This window comes from Scaptodrosophila lebanonensis, unplaced genomic scaffold, assembly GCF_003285725.1.
Source record: "Scaptodrosophila lebanonensis strain 11010-0011.00,11010-0021.00 unplaced genomic scaffold, SlebRS2 tig00000061-arrow-pilon, whole genome shotgun sequence".
Taxonomy (NCBI): Eukaryota; Metazoa; Arthropoda; class Insecta; order Diptera; family Drosophilidae; genus Scaptodrosophila; species Scaptodrosophila lebanonensis.
The window spans coordinates 817,531-834,720 of NW_022060554.1; positions in this window are offsets into that span (position 1 = coordinate 817,531).

Consider the following 17,190-nt stretch of genomic DNA (forward strand, 5'->3'; position numbering starts at 1 on the left):
GCCACCGTACAAGTCGTACGTGGCTCTTTTCGTTTGTTTTGCCTCGAAAGTGGTTCACTTAGAGCTTGTGTCAGATCTAACCACTGATGCTTTTCTCTTGGCTTTTGAAAGGTTCGTCGGCAGGAGAGGCGTCCCTCGCAAAGTTTACTGCGACAACGCAACGAACTTCGTGGGAGCCGACAGGAAGCTGCAGGAGTTCCGAGCGAGATGGGAGAAGGAGGCGGAAGGCGTACGCGAATTCTCATCAAGAAAAGGATGCGAGTTTGCGTACATACCACCCAGAGCGCCTCACTTCGGCGGTCTATGGGATGCAGGTGTCAAGTCTGCAAAGCACCTGTTCCTACGGACGGTGGGCAATGCGCTCCTGACCGCAGAAGAGCTCGGAACACTCCTGGCGAGCGTAGAGGCGGTGCTGAACTCTCGGCCACTGGGACCACTCAGCGCGGACCCCAGCGACGGCGAGGCGATGGCACAATGCCTCGTGTCTCAAGCACAGGTTTTGGCAGCGATGGTCCCGGGAGTACATTTCGAGCCTCCAGGTGCGAGCGAAGTGGTTCCAGGAGGAACCCAACGTCGTCGTGGGACAACTCGTCGTGGTGGCCGAAGACAACGTGCCGCCACAAAAGTGGGTACTTGGCAGGGTCACCACAACTCACGCCGGAACAGACGGGAAGGTGCGGGTGGCCGACGTCGCCACGAGTAGCGGCAATCTCCGAAGGGCGATTCACCGGCTGGCGCCATTGCCCGTTGAAGGACGATGTCCCTCCAAGGGGCCGGTGTTGGCGCAATTGCTGTTTTAGATTAGGATAGTTTAAGATAAATATTTGAATTTTAGTTTAGGGTGAAAAGAGAGCGCGAGGGCGGCCGTTTGCGGACGTCGCCTCGCGCCCTTTTTTCGCCGCCTTAGGCTTAGTTTAGCATGTAAGCCGAATTTTGAAGTTAGTTGTAAATAGAAGCACAATCGCCACCGTATCGTTTCGTCATTTTCGATATTAAAGTTAAAATTAAAAGCAAGCGTCCCAATCTTTCTTCGTTTTCATACAATTTATATAAAATAATATAAATTTTCAACCACAATTGGCGTAGCAAAAACTCTCCAACGAGGTTTCCTTGCTTTCCGCAGTTGGGTGATCTTGCGCACATTTTCCGCAGATGAAAGGCCTCCAACAATAATTCTTTGTATGTCCAAATCCGTGGCAGAGGATTGCATCAAGATAAAATACGAGTTGAAGTTTTTTTTCGATGCACTCACTCCCCCGCAATTCGAATTTTTTTCATAACTTCCGTAATTCTTGGAATTTTAAAATCAATTATGGTAGTTAAATCCAGTTAGTGCTTATGTGTCCGTGTGTCAAGTTTCATCATGATAAGTCAATTCTGAAGAAAGTTATAGCCATAAATAAATTCGCTGCCCATGCGCTGCCTGCAGCTCTGCCCGCAGCTGTTGTTGTTGTTGCTGCATTGGTTCAACTTTGTGCTGCATACACATACGCATATAAACACGCATAGACACGATGATGTTAATGTATGCTGTAAAAACTGTACATAAACATGTCTTCTATGTATGTATTAAATAAATTTTATTTATTAATTTAATTAATTAATTCAATTTAAAAAAAAAAAATTTTTTTATTTTAAATTTTCCTTTTTTGTGGAGATTACAGGCAATTTTACTGTCGGACTTGTTGGACTGTAGCGTTCTCTTGTTAGACTTTGTCTAAATCTCTTACCTTGCACATAGGTTCCGAGTGCAAGGTGACATCCATAGGTCGCTGGTGATGGCGTCGCCGGATGTGGCACGCTGATGCTCCTTCGTAGGTTCAAAAGGCGGTCCTATGCTTTTCGCACTGTTTTCTAGCGTTGACGCAAAAGGCGGTCCTATGCCTTTCGCACTTGTTGATCCTCAAATTGGCATGTGTATTCATGTGGGTGGTGAAGGTATAGTTATTATTATTTGATCAAAAAATTTGTATATGAGGGGGATGCGGAGTTGGGATCTGTGGTTTTATTGATTTCAAGAAGTCTAGCTCAGCTTGTAATTATTGGGCTATTGGGCAATAGAATAATAGCCACTTTAAATGTGCTATTCTCCTATTAATTTTATTATTATTATTTTTTGTCGCATCCGCGTTTGCTCATAACTCAGGCACTCTACTCACTCAGAATTTTTCTTGTTGTTGTTATTGTAGTTAATCGCTCTCCTGCTTTTTTGCTTACTTGTTGGCCACACATTTACAAAATTGTTGACCTGTTATTGAACTCTTTTTTGTCGTATCTGTATCTGTTTCTTGGTCCTCCAGAACCACTGTCTTCTTCGCCATGTAGTATGTGTACACCCAATGTATAATGATGAGCCATGTACTGCATTGTCCACTATTGGATCCCGAGTGCTTTTAATAAGCAGTAAAGTTTCAATTGCTAGCGGGAGTCTGTTTTGAGAGATTAATCTATATATATAAAACAGTTTGTCCTGACTGACTAACTGACTGACTGACTGATTGGTGATCAACGCACAGCCCAAACGGTAAAGGCTAGGATGCTGAAATTTGTGCTCAAGTATCCTATCATGGTGTAGATGCGCACTTTGAAAATTCGAGCTCCAAAGGGGGGAAAACGAGCTCCAAAGTTTGTTTGAAAAATCCGCATTTTTCAAATTTGTGTTGGAGCTTGAATTATTGGGGTTTTAATATTTATTCACTATTTCAAATGAAAAGTTTGTGTTATAAATTTAGTCCGATCGATTTAAAATTTGGGTAATGTAATCTACGTAACTAAATCTACAACTTTGCATTCAAGGATTTTCAAAATATGCATTTTACAAAAGCTGGCAGAACAAACAATACAAAATATCAAACAGTTGGGGACAACTAAGTATACACACACACACATGCAAGCAGCTGTTCGTGTAGTTGCGTGCAAACGATTGAAATAGCCAAAGCAAAATGTGAGACACTAATGTGTGAATCTTCATACATATCTGCACATCTATGTATGTACACATGTATCTACATATGTATGTATGTACATTCGTCTTGCACTGACAGAGCAAGAAATGTTAATTAATTGGAAATTATATAACATTTTTAAAAGTAATTTTTTCTTTGTTTAGTGCATTTGGCATTAGGGTTTTCATTAATAACTTTATGCAGCAACAACAAATATCAAATAGTTGGGGACATCACATACACACACTCACACACACAACAAGCAACAGTTCGTGTCTATGTGTGCGGTTCTCTACGTACGGTTGAATAAGTAAAGAGAAACATGCATGCATATGTACATATGTATGTATGTATGTATGCCTGTGTACGTCCATATATAGCATGCATGTATGTATGTATATATTGGACAATCGAGCACTGTTGTTTGATTGTAATAAATAATGTTCTATGGTTTTAAATCAAATTTTTAAAACGAAAAACAACAACTGCAAGTCATTGGCTCGCGCTTCTTCTTTCGTTTTGATCATTTACGCCTGTTAATTTCAAAGGCAAAATGCCAAAAGTTTACGGTAACTGTAGTTACCGTCGCTAGGCAACAACTGCGTAAGCGATAGTAAAGCAGAAACCGAATAACGGAGCTACGCATATTCTGCTTTGTATATGATTTGTTCTAATTGATCTCAATAAATTATAAGATGTTATTATTTTAATTTTCTGTTAATTGCATTCAAACTTCGATGGAATTATTGATTGTATCGACGGATTCAACTATCTATAGTTTTGATGCTCTAACACATAGAGCATCCGACACATGCCCATCTCTAGCATCTCAGCTGATCGCATATTTACAGCGACTTACCGTTTTAGTGTTAGCTAGCACAGCGCCACAAATGTATTCTGAACAAATCTAAGAGTCATTTACCGTTAAACCTATTCTGTGAGTTTATTCATGCGATTTACAAAAGCAGAAACAGCCCTTTTACATTCACAACAATCATATTTGGAATTGAAGACACAAATTAGTATTGAATTAAAAAATTTATATATGTACATGTATGTATGTATGTATATAGGGGGAAAACGACTGCATGAAAAATTTTAATTTATGTACATATCAGCGTTGCCGAACGCTCCAATTTTGGCGGGACGTCCCGATTTATAAATGAAAATTAAATGTCCCGCGTCGGACTTTTCGGCGATAACTCGACCGTGCGTACAACGTGTTGAGGAAGCACACAGTTAAGTCAGGACTGGCAGTCCGCCCGGTGCGTAACGAAGATATGTACATACATATATATGTATGTACGTATAACCATACATAGTATTTATTGTACTATATTGGCTATTTGGAAAATGAACTCTTTAAAAAATTTTAGAGAGTGCCGAAAGAAGAATATCATATAGTAAATAAAACTTATAATTATAAGCACATTTTACTTAGCCCAGCAAAGACGGGCCTGGCCTGTAGTATATATATATATAACCCAAGCAAATTTTGATAAATGTTTAAAGTTCTTCAATGGAATTTAAATGGTTATATTAGTAATTATAATGAGATCTAAATCCTCATAAAAAAACCAAAACCCTAAAATAATCTCTTTACAAGAAACACACCTGTACACTACACATAACATACTCCATAGAACAACAACAAATCAACATCAACACTGCAGACTTCGACATAGTAGCAGTAACAATACATTCTAAAATAGAGTTCACAATAATCTCATCGTACATTCCACCGAATAAGATTTTCTTAATAAATAACTTTAGAAATACCTATAACAATATGACACCACCATTACAGGAGATTTCAATAGCTGGCATAGAAGCTAGGGCTCACAAACAAACAATCTCAGAGGTAATACAATTTATAATTTTATAAACCAATCTTCCCTTCCTACTCTCAATGATGGCTCCCCGACACACTTCACAACACATCACACATTCTCAAACATCGATCTCACCATAGCATCCCCCGACCTCACTCTATTTGTAAAATGGAATATAAGCAACTATCTCTCAGGAAGCGACCACTTCCCTATCCATCTAACAATATTCCAAGAAAATAGCCCAAGTAAACCCACTTTCAAACCCAAACTTAATTTAAGCAAGACCAACTGGCCACTCTTTCAAAAACTCACAGACAAATACTCAAATGCAAAACAGCCCAGGCAACAAATTAACCAAGAAACCGCAAACATAGTCAGAATAATTTTACAAAGTGCATATCAATCCATTCCATAGACACACATATATAATACAATAGAGGTCCCATGGTGGGACAAAACTCTCCAACAGCTCAAAAATAAAAAAAAATGCAGCTTGGCTAAACCTCAAAAGGAACATTAGTACGGAAAACATCCTTACCTACAAAAAAGCTAATGCCAAGCTTAAGCGTGAGCTTAAAATTAAAAAACAAAACGCGGTGCAAACATTTACAGCAGAAATAAATCCATCCACATCCACATCGAAAATCTGGTCCAACATCAACAGATTTTGTGGCCTAAATACCCGTCACGATGTCCACTGCCTAATCAATCCGATAAACTTCACACAAACAATAGTAAACAAAATCGAAATAGCCAATACTTTATGCGAATATTGGTCAACCGCATCCTCAGACAACAACTTCCACCCAGAATTTAGAAACCACATAGCAAACTCCTGCCATATAATAACCCACACCCCATCACCTGTAGCCATGAAACCCGAAAACGATGTGACTCTTCTTGAGATTAAAGCTGCACTTAACTAACTTAAAGGGAAAAAACACGGGAAGAGATCGCATTAGTTACCCCATGCTTAATAATTTGTCCCCCACCGTTGAAGACGAGTACTCAATCTATTTAATGAAATTCTAATTAGGCATATCCCACAACAGTTTAAAATTAGCAGCGCCATACCCATACCAAAACCGAACATCGATAAAACCTCTATAAACTCTTACCGCCCGATATCACTAAACTCCAGCATTTCGAAAGTACTCGATAAAATTGTATCCAACCGACTTTGATGGCTAGCTAGTAACAGCCAGCTACTCGACAGTCGGCAAATGGGTTTCCGAAAGGGAAAATCGGTGTCTGACTCACTAGCTATGCTAGATTTTCAGATCATCTCGGCTGTCTCCACCAAAACTCATCTATCAATAATCTCATTAGACTCTCTCTTCAATAGCATTCAATAAATTAAACAAAACAATAGCCATACACAAAACATTTCAGTTTTCCATCTACGCTGACGATTACACAATAGTCAATAAAATCCACACAACCCAAAACTTTCTCAATATTGACAACCTTTTCGCTGACATAATAAAATGGTGCAACTACTCAGGTGCATTCCTCTCTATCACCAAATGCAAATATCTCCATATTTGCTATAAAAAGAATGCACATTTCAATTGCAATCCAACAACTTCACATTAAAAAATCAAAACTATCTCAAAATACTAGGAGTCACATTCACAAAAAACTATAAATGGAATCTACTCATAGAAAATCTAGCACTACAACTCACAAACAGACTGATAATTATTAAATGCCTATCAAGCAAAAGAATTAACTGCCACACCATCATACTAATAAACACAATCAAAGCCTTTATATTATCCAAAATAGATTACGGCCTTTTCCTATATGGAAGAGCACCTAAATCAACACTCCGTCTGTCCGCCCGTATGATCACCTAGATCACAGAGACTATAAAAGATAGAGACACCAAATTTTGCACAAATGTGTGTATTCTATACGAGTTTGTTTTATTTTTTTGAATCCCCCCCCCCCCCCCCCCACTTCCATCCTATGGGGGTTTTCCCGATTTTCCATTCGTATAATCGCCTATATCTCGGAGACTATAAGACCTAGGAACACCAAATTTTAGTCCAAGATGCCTTATGTGAATACGCAGAAAATGTATATTTTGGAATTTCCCTCCCTCCCCCCTCTCCTCCACAAATCGCAATTTTCTCTAACTCCCGTAATTCTTTGAATTTCGAACTAATTTGGGAATACCCCCAATTGGTTATTATGTGTCCGTGTGCCAAGTTTCACTATGATAGACCGATTTAACAAGAAGTTATAGCCATAAATATATTTGCTGCTGCAGCGCTGCTCAAGCGCTGCCCGCGACTGTTGTTGATGCTGGTGCTTTGGTTGACTGCACACATGTTTACACAGATACGAATTGATGCGCATAGGCATACATACACTCACACAGACGCAATTGCTATGTAAATGTGCGATTATATAATTATATATTATAAGCGCGGGCGGGTTGCACATATAAATGAGGACTGTATGTATGTCGTTGTTACATTTTACATTTTTACAATTTTACTTGCCAAATTGTGCAAGTTTTAATTCTAGAAATTACTTGCCTTGATTTATCCCTATTGTACCGGTAAGTTGCCGGTATAGCAAAAACAAAATGTTCACAATTTTAAATGAAAGAAAGACTTGTGTCTTTCTACGCAAGAGTTATTGAACGGAAAGAAATAACACATATGCACAGCTCGACTTTAATATTACAAGTGTTTTTTAATTGTAGTAAAGCTACATACAAAGGCCGCCGCCGTAAGCATAAAAAAGAGAGCGGAATTGCAATTGCTGCTGCGTAGACAGCTACAATGTAAAATTTTTCTCGTAAGACTAACGCGTTAATTTCATTATTATTTTCTTAAATTATCTTAAAACTAAGTGAAATGCCTTTACATCGGCCACGTTGAAGGCATGCAGTGCTCCAAAAAATCTGTGTAGGCAATGGCGCAAGACGGTGTATCGCCCGATTAAACCCGATTAAGCCCCGCCTTTGCCATCGGCCCCTTTTGTCGTCTCCTTGACGACTCCCAGCATCCACTTCTGAGGAGGAGCGTTGTCCTCGTGGACGACTAAAACGGCTGCTTTCTCCAGATTTGTGTAATCTTTGGACCAATCGGCCCAAAACCGCAGCTCTTAAACCTGCAGGTAATCATCCCACTATAACATAACTGGAGACGAACTGACAGAAGACGCGCAAGTTTTACATTCAGTAAACGAAGCAGCAGTGGGTAGTCCGGTAAATATGGTGTTCACATTAAGAGATGTCGAAGATTCCCTTTCAGCATTTACTGGCAATGGCTCTCCGGAAGTTGATGACTGGTTGCGTGATTTTGAACTTAATGCCTTAACGGTGGATTGGAATAATTACCAAAAGGACGTTAGGAAAAGGGGCAGCGAAATTATTTTTGAGCAGGTATTAATGCTTGGAAATCTCTGAAAGAAGCACTTAAACGAGAATTTTGTGAGAAATTAACAGCAAAGCAACTCCATAAGTTATTAGAGAATAGAGAGAAAAGTCATAAGGAAAGTTTAATTGAATATTTCTATAGTATGTGTAATTTGGCAAATCAATCCCAGCTAGTTGAAGAAAGCATTATCGAATATATTATTGAAGGCATTCCAGATTCCAAGCAAAACAAGAGCTGTTTATACCAAGCAAACAATTTCAAAGAGTAAGCAAATTAAAATTTATGAAAAGATTAGTTCAAATCAAGAAAGTACACTAAGGACAAAATCAAAGTTTGAGAATAGTTTGGTTAAAATGCAGGTGATAGGCGTTTTTTCAAATGTGGAGGCAGTTTTCACGAGGAATAGTTTGATTGAAAATTATAGGCCAGTAAAACCAGAAAAAAGGCCGCGTAGAAATGGAAATAATACTATCGGATGAAGTTCCAGTCCGTCAAAGACCTAGACGTTTACCTTTCGTGAACAATGAGAAAGTCGATAGGAAGATGAGGGATCCTGTGGTGCTTGTAACCATGAAGGAAAGCTCAAAAAAACTTTGCTGCGACTATAGAAAACTTAATGAGAAGATAATTCGCGACAGTTTTCCAATGGCGTTAATTGATGATGATTTGCTCAAGCTTCAGGAAGGACGTGTTTTCACCACATTGCACTTGTCTAATGGGTTTTTTCACGTCCCAGTACATGAGGATTCCCGTAAATATACCTCTTTCGTCACACAGAGTGGACCATATTAATTTATCTATTTTTTGGGCTACATAATAGAAAATTCAACGATAAGACCATCTAAGGAAGAGACTTCAGCAGTTGAAAACTTTCCAATTCCGAGAGGCAGGAAACAAGTTTTACGTTATTTGGGCCTCACATCCTATTTCCATAGATTTTTTAGGGACTTTGATGTCGTTGCTAGACCACTGAAAAATTTGATGAAGAATGATGTTTGTTTCAAAATTGGCGAAGAAGAGTTGCCAGCATTCAATCAGTTGAACGTTTATTTATCGTATTCTCCTATTTAAAAATTATTCGATCAGAAGTTCATTGCGATGCAAGTATGTACGGTTATGGTGCCATACATTTACAAAAGGACTCAGAAGATCAATGTCTCCATCCGCTGGAATACATGAGTCGTAAGACAACCCCAGCTGAAGAAAAGTATACTTCATACGAGGTTGAAGTACTCCATATAATGCAGGCTCTAAAGAAGCGGAGAGTTTATTTGCTGGGTAGAAAGATAAAGATTATTACTGACTGTAATGCTTTTGCATTAACGATGAGGAAGCAAGATGTTCCAGTGAAGGTATCTCGTTGGGCCATATATCTGCACGACTTCGATTATGAAATTGTGCGTCGTTCAGGGGCAAAGATGAAACACGTCAGTAGAATGCATTATATATTGTTGGAAGATTCACTAAGACAATAAACCAGGCTTAGCGTCAGGATGCGTGGATAGCAGCAATTTGTAAAGTGTTACGAGTCGGTACTTACGACGACTTTTATTTGAAGTATGACATTTTGCACAAGGACCCAGTTAAGGAGTTGATTGTAATACCAACTAGGATGGAAAGCGAAATCATAATGACTGCCCATCATGAAGGTAATTTTGGTGTTAAAAGAACTATCGATTTAGTGCAGCGAGAAAACTTTATTCCAGAGTTGTTAGGGAAAGTAGAAAGATTTGTTAAGTTCTGTGTAGAGTGCATAGCGAGTGACGAGAAATTTGGAAAGAAAGAAGGGTTTCTGAATGTAATCGACAATTCTGATGAGCCTTTACAAACGTATCATATTGACCATGTTGGACCGATGGAGTTGACTAAGAAACAATATAATTACGTTTTAGGACTTGTTGACGCTTTTTCTAAATTTGTTTGGCTTTATCCAACAAAGAGTACAGGCGCCGATGAGGTGTTGATAGGTTGCAGAAACAGCGCGAAGTGTTTGGAAACCCAAAGCGCGTGATCACAGATAGAGGTACTGCATTTACTGCAAACGTTTTTCAGGAATATTGCAAGGAATAGAGTATCCAACATTTGCTGATAGCAACAAGAGTGCCGCGTGGTAATGGGCAATAGGGTCGTTACAACTATGTTAACCAAACTTTGCGCAGAGGATCCGAAAGCCTGGTACAAGCGTGTTAGTAAGGTAAATTCTACTCCTCCGAGAAGTACCTAGATATCTCCATTTAAGATTCTGACAGGCATACAAATGCCATACAAAAACCATGTATGACAGTGATTTAGAACAGCTTGTAGAGGAAGAGTATATTTTGGAGTTGCAGCAGAAGAAAGAAGATATTCGCAGGACAGCTAAGGAGAACATAGCAGAAATACAAAATGAAAATCGCAAGTCATTCAACAGGTCTCGGAAGCCTGAAAAAGAGTACCAAGTCAATGATATGGTAGCTATTAAGCGTACCCAATTTGGGACTGGATTGAAGCTGAAGGAAAAAATTTTGGGTCCTTATGTTATGACGCGTAAACTAAGACATGGCTGGTATCTTATTGAGAAGGTTGCGATGGTGAAGGGCCATTAAAGATAAATACGATGGCAGAGTATATGAAAATGTGGTCTCAATCATTCGGATCGATTAATGTATCAGGACGCCCGAATGTGGGGTTGGCAGCTCTTTAACCAGCAGGTAACCATCGAACTATCGCTATGGTCAGTCTAGGGTAGGCTAAGAATGTATATCGATATAGCAGTAAGAGTTTGACTTCTGAAGCGAGAAGACGTTGTGAACAAATTATGAATAAACTTTAATTTAATTTACACAAGAATAACTATTGTACTCGATTGATTAAAACGGCGACGTATGGTGTAATTATTATTTATGGAGTTTCTGGAACAGATTTTTACTCACTGGTAGGAAACTCACCAAAGATCCCTACATACGTATTGACCGGGGCTCTGTCTCATCGAGACAGGTATTAGACCACAAAAGTCCTTTCCGCTCACCTCAAATGGCCAGCAATGTAATCGGTCAGTGGGAAAATTTCCCATTATTTGGCTTGCTAGGATTGGTTTATACCTAAAGCACACACTGTCGCACTACTGCGCTACAAGCTTGTCGCGCATTGACAAGCCAAACTTGTTGGGGAAGAATGCTAACTAGCGCACGTGGACCAGCGTGGCAGTTAATGCGATGTAAATACTGAAAGTATAACAACACGAAACGGCATCCCTCTGGCATAAGCAATAGAAATTTAGTATTATGAGGCAATGGTGCCTTAATAAACCGACCGCCAACTCGTACCAAATGCAATTGACGATTTCCCGTTCAAATTGGACAAATAAATGGATTTAACTTTTGGTACTAATGCTGCAGGATCGTGAACTTGTTTAGCTTTGAGATATCGTATGCAAAAGCTGTATGTTATACTATGTGGACAACTGCCAAAAATGCAACCTCTAATTCAGCTGTTGGTACAAGTGACGAGTTTGTATTTGTTTTTCCGTTGATGAACCGGAATACGTAGCATATAATGCGGAGAATCTTAAGTTACCACGACGAATTTTCAATTATATCCATAAAGGGTTTAAGCACTCATCGGCCACGATGAGAGCCGTCGCGTTCTTCCGCTTCTCCAGCGTTGACTGCTCTTTGGTCAGCTCGATATGAGAATTACGAGGCCAAAGGGAACAATCTAGTTTTAAGAATCGTGGACCCTTAAACCAGTGCGAATCAGTCAATGCGGCCGTTGTGTAGCCACGTGAAGCCAGATCTACTGGGTTATCTGCTGTCGGAACATTACGCCAAAATGCGTCAGAAGTAAGCTCTTGAATATCTGCAACTCTATTTTCCACGAAAGTATTCAAATGAGAGGGTGTGTTTGCAACAAGTGCAAAACTTCTTCCGAATCGGATCAAAAAACGATTCGCTCTAATGGCATATTCAGAAGTTGCCTAACTTTGTCCCACAGCGTCGCTAGTAGCTGAGCAGCACAAAGTTCCAATCGCGGAACCGACTTGGTTTTTAACGGCGTTACTTTGGACTAAGCTGTCAACAAATAAACAGCTACGATCTGCTCCTTTTCTAATCGAACGCAGAGACAGCACTCATACGCTCTCGTTGAGCCAAGCCATTAATTTGGCATTTTTTATTTTCGGTGACGCCGAGGTATCGGGGTATGCGAATCGACTCTAGTGCATCAAAAGAACTAGTAATAGAATTCAAGTCTTTTAGTAGATGACTGGGAATTTTGTCGTCCCAAGAAAATTTTTGACCCAAAATTCCTGCATTAAAATTCTTGCCAATAATTATTGGGCACAGCAGACCAAGTGGGTCGTATAATTATTGGCCGATATCTCAACAGAAAGGTTATCGACACAGTACCTGACTGCATTATTACGAGAACTCCAAACTAGTCCTAGTGTTTTGGTATCCTCCTGATGGCCTATAAGAAGGTCGTCAGAAGGCTGAACTTGAAACTGTTCGCAATTTGATGACCATTTGGTGAGCATAAATCGAAATGGCTTTAAACTGAGTTTAGTTCGACTTATAGCAACTGCAGCTCCTCCACAGTTTTTGCATCAGATAGCAGGTCATCCATATAAAAATCGTTGGCCAGAGATTTAGAAGCCAATAGATGCGAGTCTGTGTGCAGCTCACTTAAATATTTAAGGCATCGAATAGCCAGGAACGATACCGAAGCAGTACCATATTTTCCGTGCTTAGATGGTATTTCTGAAGTGGTTCTGTGGAATCTTTTTTCCAAATAATCAATTGGAAGTTGCGTTGTGCTTTCATGAATTCGACCAGCTGAAAAAATAGAGAATGTCAGCGGACAAAGCAAAAATTTAACGACACTTGGGACGACGTCTTGCTCGACGCGTCGAAGACAACTCGCAACTTGGTTGAGGTGCTTTGCGGTCTTTGCACGCACTGATGCGGAATAAAATTGTGTGGCTCTCTGGAAACAATGTTGTCGATTGCGTTCATATGTCCCAAACATATATACTCAGTCATAAAATTTAAGTACAGCAAAGCAGTTGGTCTGGAGTATATAGATGTGAATAAGTCAAATTTGGAACTTCTTCCAACTCCCAGAACTTGCGAACTAGTGCATATAAGAAACTTTGCTCATTATCAAGCGGACAACTCTGATTCAAACTAATGAGTGAAGCAGAACAAAGTACAGATGAGTCAGCAGATCGACAACGCCCAGCTACAATCCAGCCGAGTGCTGTAGCTTGCAACGTCGGCGACTCACTGGTTCTTTTAATTTGGCCTTCTCCTAATAAGTCAAAGAATACAATGCGATGCTGCCTATAAAATTGGGGATTTGCTAGTTCCAGACCTTTTGGCACGTCAGCGTTGACAATTAACACTTCGGACTCGGTGGAGTACTGGCTTGTGCAACTGCCAGTGCTATTTTTTTTTTGACGCATCAACATTTTATTTTAAGTCCGGGAGCGGCCAGAAGATGATTCCTCAGCAGAAAAGTGCTGGTAGCGTCTGTTGAGAGATCCCTCGAAATCTTCCCATGTCGGAAGTTAGCCATATTCGAGGGTCTCTTCCCAGTTTGAATGAGTATTGGGATCAACTTTACTCATAACCAAGTGTATGAGCATGACGTTAGAAATTTGTTTGTCATTGCTTAAGGATTGCAGTGATTCGTATCTATCGCAAACGTTATCATTCAACGAACGCAAAGAACTAGCAGGCGAGCTTTGTATTTTCGAAAGGTCAAATAATTTGGCAATGCTATCAAATACGATAAGACGGCTGTTATCTTAAACGCATTTCAAAGGTGCCACTGCGTTTGGTTAATTTTCCTCAGTGCCTTGATAAGTCTTGATCGATTCCGAGCGAACTTACAAAAACAACGCACATAAACGCACAGCAAGTAGAAAAAAATTAAAAACCTGTCCGATTTTTTTTTGCGATTTTCCCAAAAATAAAATCGATTAGTCGTAAAGATGAACAAAATTAATTTGTATTGTGGTTTTCGAGGAGATCAGTGGCATTTCAAAGTAATAATATGCTAATTCAGATATGCATTTAGCTTTATATAATCAATCGTCTCTCCAAAAACAAATCGATGCTTAAAATCGATTAAATCGATTTCGAACCACGAAGTACTCTGAATAGTTGCCACCAAAACTTGGCAACTTCATTGAGGGCAACTGTTTGCTATGCGAAGATCCAAATATTGTGGAATTCACTACGCCGTCCCTATGAGATTTTGGCCGTCCGCCTCTGCTCATCAAAAGCGCCTTAGTTGAGACGCAGAGAATCTCTAAGTCTGCCGTTGGAACTAAAGCCGGATCAATTTGGTCTAATTCTTCCTATAGGTCAAAGGCTTTATCAATGTACCGGGACAAAATTTCCAATCGGCACTCAACTTCAAAAGGCTCGATACTGCCAAAAGTTGTCTAAATAGATCATTTTATTTGAGACAGAGTCATCTAATGCCCTGCTACGGTTATGCTTGCCTCGTTTGCCAGGCATATTTTAAAATAAAAGCCATGCAAAAGGCTTTAATAAATTAGTTCAATGGTAGCACAGTGGTACTAAATTGCTAGCCTTTGCTGTTCTGTTAAACGAAAGTGTGATTATGTTGTTGTTTATGTGTACAGTGCAGCTGGCGCACACAAAACAAACAGCGTACCAAACGCTGAAGTTACCAAACAGCGAACCGTCCGTAGTCGACGACGCTACATGATAGCAGCGGGCCAGTAGTGCACCAACGACATGTACTTGGGCAAGCAGAGAGAGAGAGAGCGGGAGAGGACGTCTTGACCAGTGTAGCAAGAAGCAAGTACAGAAGAAACAAGTAAAAAAGCTAAAGTCGGGTGTCCCAATTTTGAAATACTCTGTACATATGTTTACAAAATTTATAGAAATTAAAACAAGAGAGAACGCTACAGTCGAGCAAGCCCGACAGTGTAATACCCTGTACCCAGGTAAACTTCCGTCACTGAGTTATATGCGCCCATAGCAGCAGCAAAAAGAGGAAGAAGAAGAGCTAACTTGTTGCTGCAGTTTGGGGGGTTGTACTGGTGAGAATTTGTTTCGCTAATAACTTTACTTAGAATTGACCGAATTGAATAAAATTAAACAACAATAGATAATTATGTATATATGATGTGTGCAAAGTTTGGTTTAGGTAGCATTTGAAATGTGGACGCTATTGACGAAATTCTGTAGCGGGGGAAGGGGTGGGAAATTAAAAAAAAAAAATAATAAACTCGTCCTTTCTCGGACCTAGGAGAATCTGGATGCCAACTTGGGTTATTCTAGCTTTTATAGAGTCTGAGATCCTTGCGTTCATACAGACGGACGGACATGTCTAGATCGATTTCTCTCCTCATGCTGATTCAGAATACTTGTATATATACTTTATGGGGTCGGAGATGCTTCCTTCTGCATGTTACATACTTTGCACAAACCTAATATACCCTTTTTACCCTACGGGTACAGGGTATAAAAAGTAAGAGAATTAAAAAAAAAATTTGATCGATTTTACCTCTTTTGGTATTCGTACTCACGTAAAGGGTGTATAATTGCACATATATAAAGCAATTTCGTCTAAGTGAGTGTATGTATGTATATGTTCGTATATTCGTGTCTGTGTAAGCATGTTCGCAGTCAACCAAAGCACCAGCATCAACAACAGCCGCGGGCCGCGCTTGGGCAGCGCTTGAGCAGTAAATATATTTATGGCTATAACTGTACATATGTACAAGTACACAAACACGCGCATGTATGTAACACACAGAAGGAGGCGTGGCAGACCCCTCAAATTATACATATTCTTGATCAGCATGACGAGACGAGTCGATCTAGCCCTGTCTGTCTGTCTGTCCGTCCGTATGAACACCTGGATCTCAGAGACTATAAGAGATAGAGACACCAAATTTTGCACAAAGATGCCTTATGTGTGTATTCTATACGAGTTTGTTTTATTTTTTTGATTTTCCCCCCCACTTCCCCCCTATGGGGGTTTTCCCGATTTTCCATTCGTATAATCGCCTATATCTCGGAGACTATAAGACCTAGGAACACCAAATTTTAGTCCAAGATGCCTTATGTGAATACGCAGAAAATGTATATTTTGGAATTTCCCTCCCTCCTCCCTCTCCCCCACAAATCGTAAGTCCCGTAATTCTTCGAATTTCGAACTACAATTTTGGATACCCCCAGTTGGTTATTATGTGTCCGTGTGCCAAGTTTCACTATGATAGACCGATTTAACAAGAAGTTATAGTCATAAATATATTTGCTGCTGCGCTGCGCTGCTCAAGTGCTGCCCGCGGCTGTTGATGTTGCTGTTTGGTTGACTGCACACATGTTTACATAGACACGAATAGATGCGCATAGGCATACATACACTCACACAACCGCAATTGCTATGTAAATGTGCAATTATACACCCTTTACGTGAGTTCGAATACCGAGAAAGGTAAAATCGAACAAATTTTTGTTTTTTTATTTCCTTAAGTTTTTTTATTTTCTATAATTATTGTTAACATATGTACAGAGTATTTCAAAGCCGGGACCCCCGACTTTAGCGTTTTTACTTGTTTTTAATTTAAATTGTTAAAAAAAAATTGAAATATATATTTAATTAATTAAGTTAAATTAGAAGACATGTTTATACTCAGTTTTAACAGCATACATTTACATCACGTGCCTATGCGTGTTTATATGCGTGTATGTATGGAGCACAAAGTTGAACCAAAGCAGCAACAACATCAACAGCTGCGGGCAGCGCTGCCGGCACAGCTGCAGGCAGCGCATGAGAAGCGATTTTATTTATGGCTATAACTTTCTTAAGAATTGACCTACCATGATGAAACTTGGCACACGGACACATTAGCACTATACTTATGGCTATAACTTTCTTCAAAATTGACCTATCATGATGAAATTTGGCACACGTACACATTAGTACTAACTGGATGTACCTACAAAAATTGATTTCAAAATTCCGAGAATTACGGGAGTTACGAAAAAAAAACGA